General features: G+C 35.9%; 1 protein-coding gene across 1 annotated transcript in view; it reads left to right on the top strand.

Annotated features, from left to right (window-relative positions):
* Positions 1 to 17465, top strand: part of ANKFN1 (ankyrin repeat and fibronectin type III domain containing 1) — a 587864-nt gene that overhangs the window by 240516 nt on the left and 329883 nt on the right. The window contains exon 2 of the mRNA XM_056816551.1: positions 965 to 1005. The gene's annotated coding sequence lies outside the window, so the exon portion shown is untranslated. The remainder of the gene's footprint in view (positions 1 to 964; positions 1006 to 17465) is intronic.

The raw sequence follows: 17465 nt of genomic DNA, 5'->3' as shown, positions 1-17465 counted from the left end.
GGAAAAACATCTCAAGTGAATTTAAGTGGTATGATGAATATGATGAATGGTGTGATGAATCTCAGGAACTGATCTCGCTAGAAATATTGAGAATTAAAAGTCCAAATCTGGGAACAAATGACTAGCTTTGTAGGCTTTGATTCTAACACACTCTAATTATCTTATTTTTAAATATAGGAAATTATCTGTTTTAATGTGATCACTCTACCCCTTAACAGGTAGTTGATGGACCCCATCACCCAATCTATGCATGTTCTGTACATAGATTTCAGAGAGACTGTAAACTTGGATGAAGACACACACAAACACATGCACACACATGTGTATATTGTACATATATTATTCTCACTAACATTTAATTTCTTTTGTAATATAAATATTTTGTCTTGTATTTTTAAAATATTATTCTGAGAGAGCATCCATGAGCTTCATCAGACACACACATAGTCATACAAACACAAGTTAAGAACCCCTTACTCTAGAGTCACAATGATAGTAAAAGAGCATCAGTGAATCTTGTTTAGTCAAAACAAAATGACTAGATTATTGTTAACCCAATTCCCAAAGCATAGATTTTAACTTATTGTTCCCCTCCTTTACATACTATTTGGATTTATGATGGCAATGACTTTGCATTTCTCAGTTTAAGAAAAAATAAATGTGTCATCCTCCTTACCTCAATTGAATATAGTAGCGAATATCATTATTTATCTAGATAATAATTTTCTGGGAAACTACCATCCAAAAAGATTTTTTTTCCTTTACAGAAATCTGGCTTCTTGAATCTCTATGCTGAGTTTGTCACTTGAAGTGCTTCCTCATTTATGAGCTTTTCTTTTCTTAGCCAAGAGATACACATTCAGAAGCAGTCCACTCTATTTTTCATCCGCAAGCCATTATAATTCCCTTGTTTTGTTTTGTTTTTTAACCATATTCTCCTTTTCTCTCCCTTTTTGGTTTTCAGAGTCTACATATTAAAGACCGACATTTCACCTGCAGCAAAATGTAAGTACATTAGTTCCTTCCTTGAAACAGTTACCGTATCTATTTTTTAGAGATCCTCATCTTATTGGGCTTCTGTGTCTTTAAATCCTGGATGAATGAATGTGGTCTTGTAGGGAAATTGTTAGATGATATGTATGTCCTTCCATTGATTTTGACAAGGTGGGATGTTTTATTGAGCAAAACAATCTGATCTGCTTTTTGTTTTGCTTTGTTTTGGAGTTTGGAGGGAGCAATTTGAATATCCCCTTAAACAGTATGATAAAAATGCCAGCTAGTCATTGTGTTGGTCCATCTACACAAAACCCATTTTCAGACTATTTTCAAATATTGATTTGTTTGTTTGACTGCCTTTTTCACTTTTCAAGTCCCTGTGTGGCATTGTGGAGATATAAATTGTATCTTGTAACCTGATGGGAATCCTGGATATTTTGTCAAAGTTTCAATATCAAAGCTACTGGGGAAAGCAATGCTCTCTCTGTCTTAAGGGTTACAATACTAGAATAAGTTCCATGGTCCTCAGAACCTCAAGTAGCACCACCAAAGTTACCTCATTCTAGAGGCCAGAAATAAGTATGCTTGTTCTGAAGCCTGGAATTTATGAGCCTGTTAAGCAGCTTGTGTAGGTGATTTTTGCCTTTGTGAATTAAAACGACTATTTCTCCATGAAATAAAATAATGATAATGATATCCTCAAATGACAGAAATCTAATTGTCTCTAAAAGAATTTTTAACTTAAGAATAGCTGAGGTACTCAGATGGTACATCAGGAAGTCATCATGCCCATATTACCTGTGTGCTTATTCAGCTGGCATTGGAGCGTTTAGCTGGGTCCATTGGGGTCCAAAAGTGTTAACCCACTTGCATGGAAGATTCCAAATTACTAAACTCTCTTTGCAATTGAACATGCTCTTCTTTGAGGATCTGAAAAGATGGGTACTTCCAAACATCAGCAAAGCAAACTATTAATTTCCCAAAATGATGTTTATTGTTGGTTTCTGGGAATCAAAGCTATTGCCAGACATCAAACTTTAACACATCAAAGCCAGAACTATTTCCTCTGAAAAACATGAAGAATCGTCTCCACACAGATCCCTGTTAAATAAAAGATGGTCCTGCTATATAATACAGATTTCTTTTTGTAAAACCAGCATTGGTTTTGTTTCTCTCCCCCTCCTTTCCCCCCCAATATTATACATATGTGGGCTGCCTTAGAGTGCCATGAGCTCTATTGCCAATAGAAAAAAATCTCAATTCTTTATAAGGCTTAAAGTCCATTAAACTTAATTTGAGAGACTTCTCTATTTACTAGCTCCTTTAAATGTCAATCTCAGCACATATTATTGGGGGGCTTTATTGTTTTATCAAGCCATATGGATGTTTTAAACAGTTTCTGTCAATAGAGCTGTCTTGGAATTTATTAGCAAACCCTGTTTTTTCTGTTGCCAAGAGTGCTTTTGTTACATAAATGTTTACTATTGACCTTTATTTTCTGCCTCTTCAATAGTGAATGAATGTTACAAAGGGGAAGTTGCTCAGGTTTGCTTTATCCCTTGTTCCCATTTCCTACCTAATAACATCTGTAGGAGTTAAGAAAAGCTATAACCTTAAAGAGGGGAAAAAAAACACTTAAGTATCAAACTTATAAAATTATAAATTCATATATCACATATATTACATAATTATACATATATATAAATTACACAAGTAAGAGAAATTTGGATGAGGTAGAACATAAGATTTTAGGAACAGCTATATCCATAGGAAAATGTGAATACAAATATTGAACTAGCCATCTCCTTGCCAAGGTTCACTTAAAAGTACTATTCAATGCCTCTGTCTGAAAATTACTATGTTTACTTTTAAAATCTAGCCCTAGATTTGGTTTTATTTGAGTAGAGGATCAAGGATGATAATGATGATGATAATTCACAGAGCTCTTAAAGATTAGGAAAATTACATATGTATGTATGTATTATTTGTAAGCTATTAAAGCTATTATATATTAAGCTCTTAAAGCTTAATATTCAATAAGACTTTGGAGATGCTCTGTGTGAATATGTATATATCTTTGAATATGTACATATAAGTATATATTAATACATATGTGTATATATTTGTATGTGTTCATATTTATATATATTCATGCACATTGTTGTTCAGTCATTTCAGTCATGTCTGATTTTTTGTGACTCCATTTGATGTTTTCTTGGCAAAGATACTAGAGTGGTTTTCCAGTGCCTTCTTGAGCTCATTTTACAGATGAGGAAATTGAGGCAAAGAGGGTTGAGTGACTTGCCCAGAGTTACATAGTAAGTGACTGAGGCCAGATTTGAACTAAGGAAGTTGGGTCTTTCTGACTTTAGACAAGGCATTCTATTCACTGAGCCACCTAGCTGCCCCCATGTAAACACATATACCAATCTATACATGCATATAAATATATATTCATATATATACACACACACATTATATATAATATGTGTGATTAACTCAAAACAATTCTATGAAGGAGATGCTATTATCATCCCTTTTTTGATAGATGAGAAAACTGAGGCTAGAAAGGTTCAATGACTTGCCTAAGGTAAGCTAGTTTCTTGGCTCCATGTCCAGCCCTCTAGCTACTATGGCACCTTACTGTCCCTTAAAACAACAGTAAAAGTGTAGAATGTACCCACCATCTACTCCGGCAACAGGGAGATTTGATCATTGAAGCGACACACTTTTTGCCCTACTAGAACTTCTAACCAGTAACACACACATTTGTGAATCTCTATCCCCTACATGCAGCTCATTTTGTAGTTTGCAAACAATCTGAAAGGCTTCAAGTAAATCTCGGCTTGAGCAGTACACCAGCGAGAACTAATTAAATCTATACTCACCCTTGATTGGATCTATTATTTACAAGTCATCTGTGAGCAGATTTTTGAAGTCTCAATTGGTATAATTCAGACACTGGGACAATGGAATAACCCAACCACAAGTGGTTAATGTGAACTTTACTTTCAATTTTTGTCAGCTCTTTAGAAATTTAAACCATAAAATGTTGCCTTTTATGAGTATGGCTGGAACCGCTAAACTGACCCAAAGGCAACCTAATCAAATCAGTAGGCTATTTAAAATAATCAGTGTCCATAAAAGGCAGAATTGTTGTTGCTGTTGTTCAGGCATGTCACAGTCCTGTCTGACTCTTTATGACCCTACTTAGGGTTTTCTTGGCAAAGATACTAGAGGGATTTGCCATTTCCTCCCCTAGCTCATTTTATGGAGGAAGAAATGGAGGCAAACAAAGAGAAATGACTTGTCCAGGATCACCCAGTTAGTGTCGGAGGCCAGATTTGAACTCGTAAAGACAAATCTTCCTGACTGCTTGCTTGGACACTGTACTACCTAGATGCCCAAATGGCAGAGTAGGCTAGTAGAAAGGGCAGTGGATTTCAAGTCAGTCTGAGATGGGATCACAGCATTTCTGCTTCTTCCCTCTGTGGCTCTTGTCAAATCTTTTCCCTTCCTTCGGCCTCAGTATCCTCCTCTAACATTGGGGGCTTGGACGTAGGAGTTCTGTTCAGCAGAGGGCACAAGAAACTACAGCAATGGACTGGGAGATGTATGCTGCACATATGACCCCACTCCACTTGAATGGAATCCATCTGTAACCATGAAAAATGATCTCCACCCATATACTTGCTACTGCTGGTGGAGACACTCCTTCTGTTCAGTGACAGTAACTTGCACTCTGAGGCTAGACTCCGTGGCTCTAGGGGCTGCAAAATGAATGCCGTGCAGCAGGCAAAGACAAAGGTCCTGCGATCCCCAACCAGGCCCCGAGCAATGTTTTCATCCAAGTGTCTTGTTTCTTTTCAACCAAATATATTCATCAGGACCACTGCTTCTGGTGGAAGAGAGTTGTCTTCTGGGTGGTATGGGTGAGAGCATTGCCAAGCAAACCTGAATTATCCCGAGGGCTGTAAAACAAGCAATTGCTTTTTAAGAGGTACCGTGATATTGTGTGTTCCTTTCGTTTTTTTGGCAGTGATGATTTTCTGCGATTTGTGGTTTTGCAATTTCTCTTTCTGCAGACAACACCCTGGCTCCAAGTCAATGCCCCCATTGGGGAAGGGGGGGGCAGAGAGGAGGGGCAGAGATTCCCCCAGAGCTCTGACTGCTCCAGGAACAGAAGGAAATGTTAATGAAATAAGTCAGAAAGAATGTTAGTGCCTGGTCAACATTGGTTGGCTGGTGAGGAAGAAAATGGCTTTTAATAAATGTCATTGTGTGGCCAGGCTTTCATGGGAGACGTTTTGCTCCTTGTTCTTACCACTGGGTCAAGATGCTTCTGGGATGCTTCTCTTTGCTACTCCATTGAGCTCAGTCTGAATTTAAATCCATTGAATCTGAAAAGGACTAGACAAACTAGCTGTGAGTTTCCTTCAGGCCCTACTGGCCCAGTGAGGCTCTTTTGCTCTGTCACTTTTTTTTTTTTTACTTTCTAATACCCTGGATTCGGTTTCTTTAATCATTTTAGGGTGCCAGAAGGCAGATTCCTCATATTGTTTCTGATCACCTTTCCTATACCTCTTCTATTACTAAAAAATGCCCTCTTTGCCAGGATCTTTGGTCCCACTTCCAGACACTGTAACATTTATCTAGGCTAGAATAATGTGTTCTAGTTTCTTTTCATTACCTCTGGAAAGGCTTTGTAGACTTTTGTTTGCTTATTTATTTTTTTTTATGGCTGCTAAGCACCGTGTTGAAGGATTGAGAGCTGCATCCAACTGAACCCTAGGATTCTTTCCTGGCTCATAATTTCATAGCCAATGCCTCCCATGCTCTCTACTGAACCCATCCCCAAGGTTTATACCCCACTGTTAGTCTGTTTTCTGTGCCACAACCAATTTCCTATGCCAATGCCTCCTTCCTCTGTTTATGACCTAAATGCCACTGCTTTCTTTGTTTGTCCCTAAAAGGAACATCCAGATAATTATTCCCCAAGTGTCAGAATTATGACAGGGTCTGTAGGCTGGGGGATGGTGTGGGACAGGGAAAAGGGAGAAGGAATGACCTTTATGGATAATATTAAACAGCTATCTGATATGTGTATATTTTTAAATTTTGAGATTTTTGTTCATCTTTCATGGATACAAATCATATCACATCCCCTCTATTTACCTAATCATGGCCTTTGAAAGTTGGTTTGACTGAATGATTTATGATGCTAAGACCAACCCAGTAATGAGCCTCTTGGCACTCAACTGGGTTAATTCCTGAATGACAGATGAATGACTTGTCTTGGAGTTGAAGTCTTTCCAAACTGGTAGTCAAAGCTATCTGCTGGCAAGACCTTCTAAAGTCCAGTGACTCTGCCACATATCAGGCATAAGAAAATAACTTCTATACAAGCATATAAATTCTCTGTCAAAGTTCAAAGTTATCTGCTTTTCCTTATCATACTGAAAATGTTCTTCAAAGCTCTCCAGGAATCATGTACTCCAGAAGGTCCTACCAACATAGAAAGACTTTGAGTATAGACACCATGGTAGACCATATCTCTGTTATCCAAGTACAGGTTTGGCTAAGTTTGGAGAGGAACTCTCAAAGACTTTCTGGAAAATAGAGTCCTGAACCTCATTTATACAGAGATTGTATTTATGAAATGTAGATCTCTGATGAACTCAAATATAGAGATTCAATAGCTATTAACAGGGTCTCAAAAGTCTTAGTGAAGTCTTAAGACTTAATAACTATTAAGTTTAGAGACTACTAAAGTTTAAGATTTTAGTAAACCTTTTGAGATACCCTATATATTTATGTGTACATATACATATACAGACATATATAGAATTCCCTCTAGGGTACCCAATTTGTACTCTTATGGATTGAGTCCCTAGAGGGTAGCTACTACTCTTTAAGTTTCTAGGGCACCTATAAAATTATAATTCACATGTCCCTATCAATGTGCTACCATTAACAATCATTCTATAGACACAATTAGTTCTTAGCAAAAGCAAGAACGTCACTTACTAATGGTAATGAAAGATAGAACATTCCTTCATGTCAGCCTTATAGCACCTGGGGAAAAAGTAGGTGCAAATTTGAAGTACAATGGTAGTGAGAGAGATAGATAGGTAGATAGATAGACAAACAGACAGACAGACAGATAGATAGATAAATAGACAGATAGATCTATACATATATTTATGTATATATATATATATATATATATTTCTATATTTATGCACACACACACACACACACACACATACACACACAGAATATGTGTGGCCAAGGTAACTTGAAACTTTTGGTAAAAGTTGAATGGCCCAAGCCATGAAGACTACAGGTATAGAGGGGTAGGGCAAGTAATGTAATTTTATCTTTATTAATGGAACATAAGATTTTATTCCTCCACTAAAATCTTCCTTCTGTACTTCATCACCAAAAGGTGATGATTTTTATTGAACCACTACAGATCACGAGAACCATTCCCCCCAAAGCATTGAGAGATTACTATATGCACTAGCAGAGAAAATATTCAGACTGATGAAATACTAGATCCCTTAAGTATTGAAATGTAAGCCTACATGGCTCTTTTAGTAGCTGCATCATTCTGAAGGCTCATGTTGAACATGAATTTAGCCAAAATCCTTATATGCTTTTCACATAAAGTGCTATGAAGCCAAAAACCACTTTTTTAGCTTGCATTCAGAGAGGTGATTATAAAAACCTAATTTCAATTTTCTATACATATGACTTAAAATTCCATCTCATCTAGAGGTTATTAATTCTTTATTCAATCATTAAGTGTACTGGTAATCTTTCTCCAATATCTTTCATCTGCTTATTTGACAAACACCATATTCATATTTGCTTTCATCTTAATCAAAAGATCATAACTCTAAAATGTAATTAGTGATTCTAGACTCTGGAATATACCATCCCAATTCTCAATCTCATTGATAATTTAAGATCCCAGAGCCTGGGTGGCTACATTTTCCATTTAAGCATTCCAGGATACTCCTGAGTTAGCCGGTCCTGAAGGTTCCATTTGCCCTTCTTTTGAAGCATCCCTTCAAACTTCAGGTTTCTCTTGCTTTTGGCCATTCCCTTATTCACAAAGGTGATTATTTCTAAATGCTATCAACTCAAGCCTTCATTCCATTGCACAGTCCCGACCATTACTGCTAGGAATTAGTACTTTAGTTCCATTTAACACCATTTGGTTTTTACAAAGGGTTGTTAACCTCAAAGGAGTAGTGAGAAAAGAAGTATAAACATTTCCCCCACAAAATCCTGGGGTACATTTCCTCCTTTGCCACTTCAGTCCCGGGACAATGTGGATTCAAACTTATAGTAATTTCTACCTAGGGTTCGACCTACCAAGTTCTCTTCTCAATTTGGCATAGCCACTAAGTTCTTTTATAACTTCTTTTCAGCTGAATCCATCAGATCATTCCTCCTGAATCTTACTGCTAGGCTGGTTGATTGGCTACAAAATCTGATGTGGATTCTGCCCCTCAGACCAGGGTGCTAATTATAAACAAGAAATGGATAAGAATATCTTACCGCCCCCTGACATAAACCCTTAACTTTAGTCTTTTTTTAAGTTAAATTTATTTGTGTATTTGTTGTATTAAAATATACAGGTAACTCCCTCACTCCCTCTTCTCCTCACAATAGAGAAGGCATCATCTGACAAAAAGATATATGTATATGTGAAACTACATCTTCCTTATTTCTATTTATCTGTTCTTCCACAAGTGATTTCTTCAAACAATATTTCTGTTATTCTATATAATTTTTCTTTGGTTCTACTTGTTTCATTCTTGATAACTTCATATAGGTCTTTACATTTTTTAATTAGAAAGTTTTCTAACTCAATAAAATAATTATTTTGTAATTTATTTGTGATTTTAATGACTAAACAAATTAGTCTAAATAGGTTTGTCATTTTAATTATATTGGCTCTGCCCACCCATGAATAATTAATATTTCTCCAAATATTTATACCTGACTTTGACTTTATTTGGGTAAAAAGTATTTTTTAATTATGTTCATGTAGTTCCTAAGTTTGTTTTGGCAGTTATACTGCCAGATATTTTGTTCTATATGTGGTTATTCTAAACAGAGTATCTCTATATCTTCTTGCAGGATTTTGTTAGTAATATATAAAAATGCTGATGATTTATGTAGGTTTAGCTTATAATCTTAGCTAAAATTACTGATAGTTTAGACTAACTTTTTGGTTGAATCTCTAGGATTTTCCACATGTACTCTCATATCTGCCACAAATGCTAGTTTTGTTACTTCTTTGCCCATTCTAATTATTTTTATTTCTTTATCTTCTCTTGTAGCTAGCATTTTTATACAATATTAAATAATATTGGTGATAATGGGAATCTTGTTTCGCTCCTGATCTTATAAGGAAGGCTTCTAGCTTTTCCCCATTATAGATGTTTACTAATGATTTTAAGTATATACTTATTATTTTTCTCAGGAAAAATCCATTTATACCTAGCATATGTATAAACTTTAGTTTTTTTAGGGTGATATAGAAAGAGCACTAAACTAGGCATGAGAAAAACTGCATTCAAAATCCAGAGCTGTCACTCCCCAGCTGGCAATTGGGTGGGGCATCTGATAAAGTGCTGGCCTTGAAGTAAGGAAGACCTGATTTTACTTTAGCCCCGGATAATTCCTTGAGCAAGACATTTAACCTCTAAATATCTTAGTTTTCTCAACTTTAATAGTGATAGTAATAGTATCCACCTCCCAAAATTGTTATCAGTATAAAAGTGAGATAATATTCATAAAAATTGCTTTGGAAACTTAAAAAAAAAACCTATAAATTGTAGTTGCTTTCATTATTTTGACCTAAAGTAAATCTCTTTTTCCTTCTATTCTTCTATTCCCTTGTCTGTATAATGACAATAAAAATAATTTCTGCCAGCATTACATGGAGGTCAAATTAGATCATGTGAATACAATTTGAAAAAATGTAAAGCATTATAGAAATGTGCAATAGTGGTCAGCAAATCCAACACTTTTAACTTACTGATGAGGAAGCTGAGCAAGGGTAAATATCTTGCCTCAGGTCATACAATGTCTTCTTTAAAATTTAAACTTATATCTTCCTCAATCCATGCCCAATTCTCTTTCTGTTATATTACACAGCAAGTATGGAGAAGAACCAGCATTTGATAACAGATATTCTGACTACAAAACAAATGCACTTTACACTTTGCAGGGAAACACACACACACACACACACACACACACACACACACACACATATTTATCTTTAAGAAAGAGATGACAGTAGATCTACAGGTGAGGAAAATCCTCTAGTTCCATTAGTCTTGAGGGAGGTTATTTACAATACATACATTTACATACAAACCTCAGTTTCCCTTAAAATTCTCTAACCTTGCCTCAAATTTCTTCCTGGTCTAATCTAATTTCTACTCACTTGCCTCCTAAGGTATGGTTCAAAAGATGTCTCACACACACCTGCTCTACCTCCCCCCCCCAATAAACTTCAGTGGCACCTACTACCTCCAGAACCAAATATTAGATCCTTTCTTTGACTTTTAAAGATCTTCCCCACCAGAGTCCTCCATACTTGTCCTGTATTCTTACACTTTACTCCTCTCTACCAGTTATATAATTTCACTACACCAGCCTGCTGTTCTTTACAAATTTATTCCATGCCATTCTTTTTCTTTTTTTAATAGTAATGTTTTCCCTTCTTATCTCTGCCTTCTGGCTTCCTGCCTTCCTTCAAGATTCAGCTCAAATCTCATTTTCTACAGATCTTTCTTGTTTAAAACTACTCCTAGTATCTTCTGCCTGAGATTACATTCCATCTGTTCAGTATCTATCTTGCATTTGCATTTTTTCTTATTGTTTTTCTTTATCAGAATGTGAACTCCTTGACAACAAAGACTATATATATATACACACATACACACATATATATGTATATATTTTTTGCCTTTCCTTATATCCCTAGTACTCACTACAGTGCCTGAAACATAGAAAGAGCCTAATAAATGTTGACTGGTGACAACCAGTCCTGAATGAATTTGGTTAGAAGACTTATTGTTCCTGATAAATGCATTGAGCTGATTGGTTGAGAATTGAATGGGTTCCCTCTCAGGGAGGAAGAAGGTATTTAGAGCAGAGGTATTTCCTTGCTTATCAGGGAGAAGTTTTGCTGATAAAGTTGACTCAATGTCACCATGTGGTCAATAGGACCCCTGCTGGTTTTGCCTTAGAAGAGATTTCCTACCTTTCCTTCCTGAAAATGGTTTTCTTCTTTATTCAAATAGCCAAGTACAACAAGTCTTTGTTATTTGGTAAATAATAGACAATATAAAGTCTATATAATAGTTAGATCTGGGATTGAAGCATAAAAATGGTCAAATAGGTTCATTACTTTCTGAAGACAGGAAAATTAAAATAATTTGGATGGATTTATTAAGAAGCCTTTTGCTCTTGAAGAGACTTTTGGTCCATTATTCCATGGCATTCCTTCATTGAGATCAGAGGAGAGATTTATGAGACTAGAAGTGCTCATTAGGAAGAAGGGCCAAGAGCAACTTGTTACTTGTAGCTCCCAACATGACCACTGAATTATTATAGCTCCAACTCATGTTGGGGTGGTGATACGATAGAAGAACTAGGGTGTATTTGAGAGAGATGTAGTAGTCATTGTAGAGATTTGGAGCAGAGGTAAAGTCAAGGCTTTGGAGATGTGAGACATAGTGGCAACCTGAGACAAGACCTGAGTAAGACTAAATGAGACTGGCAGCTCCCTTAAAATCCCAGCTGCAATGTCATCGGAGGCTACCATTGCCAAATCTTGGCACTTTGCCCCCATTTTCTCTGCTTGCTTACCAGTCTTGGGAAAATCAAAACACAGAACTACTTCCCCATAATCTTTCTTTCCATGTTCTGGGCAGTGAAGATGGTTAGAAGAATAACAAGAAAGACAATTGAATGAAGAAGTTATTTTATAGTTTTGCTACATGACAAATCTTTTATTGTGACTATTTTAATAAATTGTGTGGTCTATTAAAAGACAATCATTGATATTTTATGAATCTGGTTAGTCATTTGAAAATAGGAGGCTCCCAAGTGTAGTCATCAAGTCCTCAAGGTACTTGAAAGTATAAATTAAAAATTTCTTATTTTAACAATTTTGGATCATAGCCTCAGATAGGGAATTTTGCCATGGGATGAGATAAGCTTTATATCTCACTCATCACTCCATATGAAATAGGATCTAGAGGTAGCACCCAGGCACCCTGAGCTGTGTGAGCTCTAAATTATATGACCAGAGAGAACTCTTAAGAGTTTAGAAGCTAAGCACTCTCTGGGGAGCAGTAAGAATAGTGGGGCCTTTGAAAAAGCCAGCACATGAATAGGAAACACACTCTGATGAAGGTCCAATAGCCTGATGGTAGTGCCACCTGGTGACCAAAATCTATTTTATTGTTCAAGTCCCACTTTTTGTGACCCCATTTGGGGTCATCTTGGCAAAGATATTTGAGGAGTCTTCCATTTATTTCTTCAGCTCATTTTTGCTGATGAACAAGCTCAAGCAAACAGGGTTAGGTGACTTGCTCAGGTTTGCATAGCTAGCAAGTGCCTAAGATCAGATTGGAATTCAGAGTGTCTTCATTCCAGCTTTGGCAGCCTAGCTTCCCTAAAAAATTTCTATATACTATGTTCTTATTAATGAAATGACAATTCATTTTTTTCTGTAGGCTGCAGGAAGCAGGACAAGGAGCCAGATTTAAACTTTAATTGCTTCTGCAGCATTACCATAGGATATTTGGTCTACGTCAACTATCAAGATAAAAATTATAATAATTCATTTCTATTTAACAAACATTTTAAGCATGTACTATATGCTAAGCAATAGGAATGCAAAGACTCTTCTTGTAAGCTCTCCCCAAGAGGAATCAACATCTGCCTTCAAGGAGTTTATTCTTTGGGGTATATACTCATTTAAATGTCTATTGTAAAAGCCCCTTCTCTAAAAAAAGTCTTTCATGATTCTACTAGTGATTTTTTTCCAAAATATAGGTCTAACCATGTCACTCCTAGTCATTCAACTGGCTCTCTATTATCTTAAAGACTAAACATAAAACACTATATTGTATTTGGAATCTAATCATCTTCCCTTGGCCCTTTGCTATCCAGTATTCTTACACTTTCCTCTCTGAGCTATATGATCAAGTATATTGGTTTACTTGCTACTCCATCTTTGTTCTTCAATGCCTTTGTACTGACTGTGTCCCATAACTTCAAAACTCTCTCTCTCTCTCTCTCTCTCTCTCTCTCTCTCTCTCTCTCTCTCTCTCTCTCTCTCTCTCTCTCTCTCTCTCTCTCTCTCTCTCTCTCTCTCTCTCTCTCTCTCTCCCTCTCTCTCTCTCTCTCTCTCTCTCTCTCTCTCTGTATCTCTCTCTCTCTGTCTCTCTCTCTCTCTCTCTGTATCTCTCTCTCTCTGTCTCTCTCCCTCTCTCCCTCCCTCCCTCCCTCCCTCCTTAAATTCTACCTTCTACAGGAAGCTTCTCCCAGACTTCCCAGATGCTAGAGATTTCCCCTTAATTAACTTGTTGTCAAGTCATTTTTCAGTTGTGTCCAACTCTTTGTGACACCCTGGACCATATCACATCAAGCCCTTCTATTTTCTACTATTCTTCTGAAGTCTGTTTATTGTTTGCTTAATATTATCTATCCATCCCATTCTCTGCTATCCATTTTTCCTTTTGCCTTCAATTTTTCCCAACATCAGGTCCTTTTCCAATGAGCCTTGCCTTCTTGTTATGTGCCCAAAATATTTAAGCTTCGGGACAGTATTTGATCTTCCAGTGAATAGCCTGAATTAATCACTTTAACTATTAACTGATTAGCTCACCTGGCTGTCCAAAGAATTCTCAAAAATCTTCTCTAGCACCACCATTTGTAAGCATTAATTCTGTGGCACTCAATTTTCCTCATAATCTCTCTCTCACAATCATACATTGCTACTATAAAAACTATATCTGTGATCTACTTGTATATGTCATTATCTTCTCCATTAGAATGTGAGCTCCTTTAGAACAGGAATTGTTTTGTCTTTCTTTGGGGGGTCAGAGCTTGGCCTAGGACTTAGCACATTAATAAATGCCCATTGACTGACCACAGAAACTACATTCTATTTATATCTATTCCATTCTAGCTCTAAATCCATTACCTTAATTTATTTTATATGCTATCTTCTGTGTACTCCCCTGTAAACATGTTGTACCCCCCCTCTGGAAGATTATGAACTTCTTCAGGGTAAGGACTGCCTCACTGTATCCCCATTGTCTGCTGTAGTGCCTAGCATATAATTAAAGTTTAATAAATGATTGTTGCTTGATTGATGAATTGAAAATTCTCATATGATCTAAAAAGAAATAGTTCACTACCAGGTTTGGTGACAACCTGAATTTAGATTTTTAAAGAAATTTAGGAATTACAGTGATTTACCATGGACCTGAGCAACTGAGAAGGATGGATCATAGATCTCTGGAAGAGATGTAGAATTCCAAGTTGACCAAAAAAGTGGAATTGGATTTATAGAAAGCTAGCTAGCTAGATGACTTTGGACAAGTAATTTTGCCATCTTGGTTTTCTTTATGAGGAAATAATAACAATGGTTGGCTTTGTCAGGGATGCTGGAGCTTGTACTGCCTCAAGAGTGAGTTGATTGTTAAAAAATTCCAGTGTGAATATTTACACTAAAGGAATTTGCAAATATAATAAATAATGGTGTGATTTATTATCTTGTTGATTGGCTCGACATTTACTAATAATACAGATTAAATTTAATGGTGTGTCTTACCTATATCCCCCACCCCCCATCCCCAAGAGATCAGATTCTGAAACATTTACCAGAACACCACTAAATTAACTCATTCTTCAGATAGTTGGCCTTCCATAGCCCCTATGGCTCATTGAGCTGAGCAGAGAGGGGTGGTTGGAGCCATGTCCAGGAACTCAGAGACATCTCAAGCGATCAAGACATGATTTAAGCACTGGGCCATACTCAAGCCTATCAAACATAGTAAACCCCACATATTGGTTCTAATCTTTCCTAATGTTATCCCATTGATTCTTAATTTAGAACCAGATAACTTGAGGCTTTTTTCAGCCCAGTTGTAGACTAGTGAACAAGCTTTGCAAGTGACATGTAGAACGTTCTTCCACCTCATGAGGATATTAGTTTATCTTTGCTAATTTTTTGACTTGGGGAGACTTTTTTCCACAATCTTTTCCTATTATATCTTTCCTTATAGAACCTTCCCTAGTGAAAAAAAAAGGGGGTGGGTAAACAAAACTAGCCATAGTCTCTCTCACCTTTTTTGTCTTGCCACTAGACTTTGATGATTCTAGAAAAAAGAATAAAGTCGACAAATTCATGTAATTCTGCCTCACTTAAATCCAATTCACACACTAGTCAGTGTATCACCCTGTAATGTCATTGTTCCTTTTTTAAAAACAAAGGATAAATAATAATAAGAGATGAAGTTGTTTTATCACCTCTTCCTCACTGCCAAAATTGCTTATTATTTATTAGAATTAGACTGATAATCACTGTTAGTTTTAGTTGCATTATAAATGAGTGACTAAAATGAAAAAAAGTATATGTCAAGTGCCTACTAAGCACTAGGCACTGGACATACACATGCAGAAGTGAAACAATCCCTGCTTGGGAAGAGCTTCTATTGTTTTTATTGTTATATTATTATAATGTTACTGTAATGTAATTATCATAATTATTGTAATTTTATCATTGTAATAATATTATTCCACTTGATTAATTTATACAATTAAATTATGATTATATCAATTATTTATTAATTAAACATTATAATTTTCACATATTACATACATGAGTACATATTTAATTATAATAAAGTTATTAAATTTTAGTAGAGGAAGACAATTTTGATCTAAAGAATCTCAAGGATGATAATGACTGATGTCAGTTATTTGTTGTACCCTTTTCATTAATGAGGTTAATTTAATATATAGTAGGGGAAACTTGAGTTCCATGAATTTGCATTTCTTTCATTTGGAGATATTTGGAATAAACTTTTGATTTTCTTGATTATTTTCTTTTAAAATGTTTTTTGCTGAAGATCTATTCTCTTTTTTAAGGTGTCACTGTCACTTCCAGTGACTTGCCCCCACAATAGAACCCTGCCTTGTAATAAGAAAATATAACTAAGCAAAACAACACTGGAGATAACAGCAAATGTATGCCTTATTCCACACCTATTATATATTACTTCTGCCAAGAGTCCTTTGAAGTCATGATGTATCATTGAATTGATCAAAGTTCCAAAGTCTCCAAATTGTTTTTCTTTACATTATGGTGGTTATCATGAAAACTGTTCTCCTGGACCTACTATAGACTTTGTTCTGTATCAGTTCATGGAAATCTTCCTAGGTTTCTCATAATTCTTCATATGCATTACTTTTTTTTGCTTCTTCATTTTTTAAGGTAATTAACTAATTTTTATTATATACTTAGTAACCTCTACCACCAAAAATATTAAATTAAACATTAAAAATTATGTGCAAAGGAGCAGGTGGGAGGCTCAGTTGATTGAGAACCAGGCCTAGAGACAGGACGTCCTAGGTTCAAATTTGGCTTTAGATACTTCCTTGCTGTGTGACCCTGGGCAAGTCACTTAACCCACATTGCCTAGCCTTTACCACTCTTCTGCTTTGGAACCAAAACAGTATTGATTCTAAGACAGAAGATAAGGGTGTTTTTTTTTTTAAATGTACAAAAACAAAAACTCCACATTGTTTACAATTAGTTTTTTTTTTTTAAACCCCTACCTTCCGTCTTGGAGTCAATACTGTGTATTGGCTCCAAGGCAGAAGAGTGGTAAGGGCTAGGCAATGGGGGTCAAGTGACTTGCCCAGGGTCACACAGCTGGGAAGTGTCTGAGGCCAGATTTGAACCTAGGACCTCCAGTCTCTAGGCCTGGTTCTCAATCCACTGAGCTACCCAGCTGCCCCCTACAATTAGTTTTAAAATATATAAATTATAAATGCATGCTAATATAAACATCCTCTGCTTGTCAGTTCCCTTTGGATTTGTTTTATTTGTATATTTTTTCTCTTGAATTTATGTTTATTATTTTTTAACATGTATCACTTCTTTAGATATGATATTAAAATACATTCAAATATTTATCTAGCAGAATTTATTGTCACTTGTCTAATTGATGAACATTTCCTTTTTCCATCAGTTTTTTATTATTAAAAAATAATTCTATCTTGAATAATTTTGTAGGTGTGGAGCTTTTTCTTATATCTTTGGCTTTGTTAAGATACATGACCAATAATGATACTATTGGGCCAAAGAATAGATAGAGGTTAAAGTAAAATTTTAAAGTATATTTCCATATTAT

The sequence above is a fragment of the Monodelphis domestica genome, chromosome 2, assembly GCF_027887165.1.
Source record: "Monodelphis domestica isolate mMonDom1 chromosome 2, mMonDom1.pri, whole genome shotgun sequence".
Lineage (NCBI taxonomy): Eukaryota > Metazoa > Chordata > Mammalia > Didelphimorphia > Didelphidae > Monodelphis > Monodelphis domestica.
This window is presented reverse-complemented; position numbering and strand designations above follow the sequence as displayed.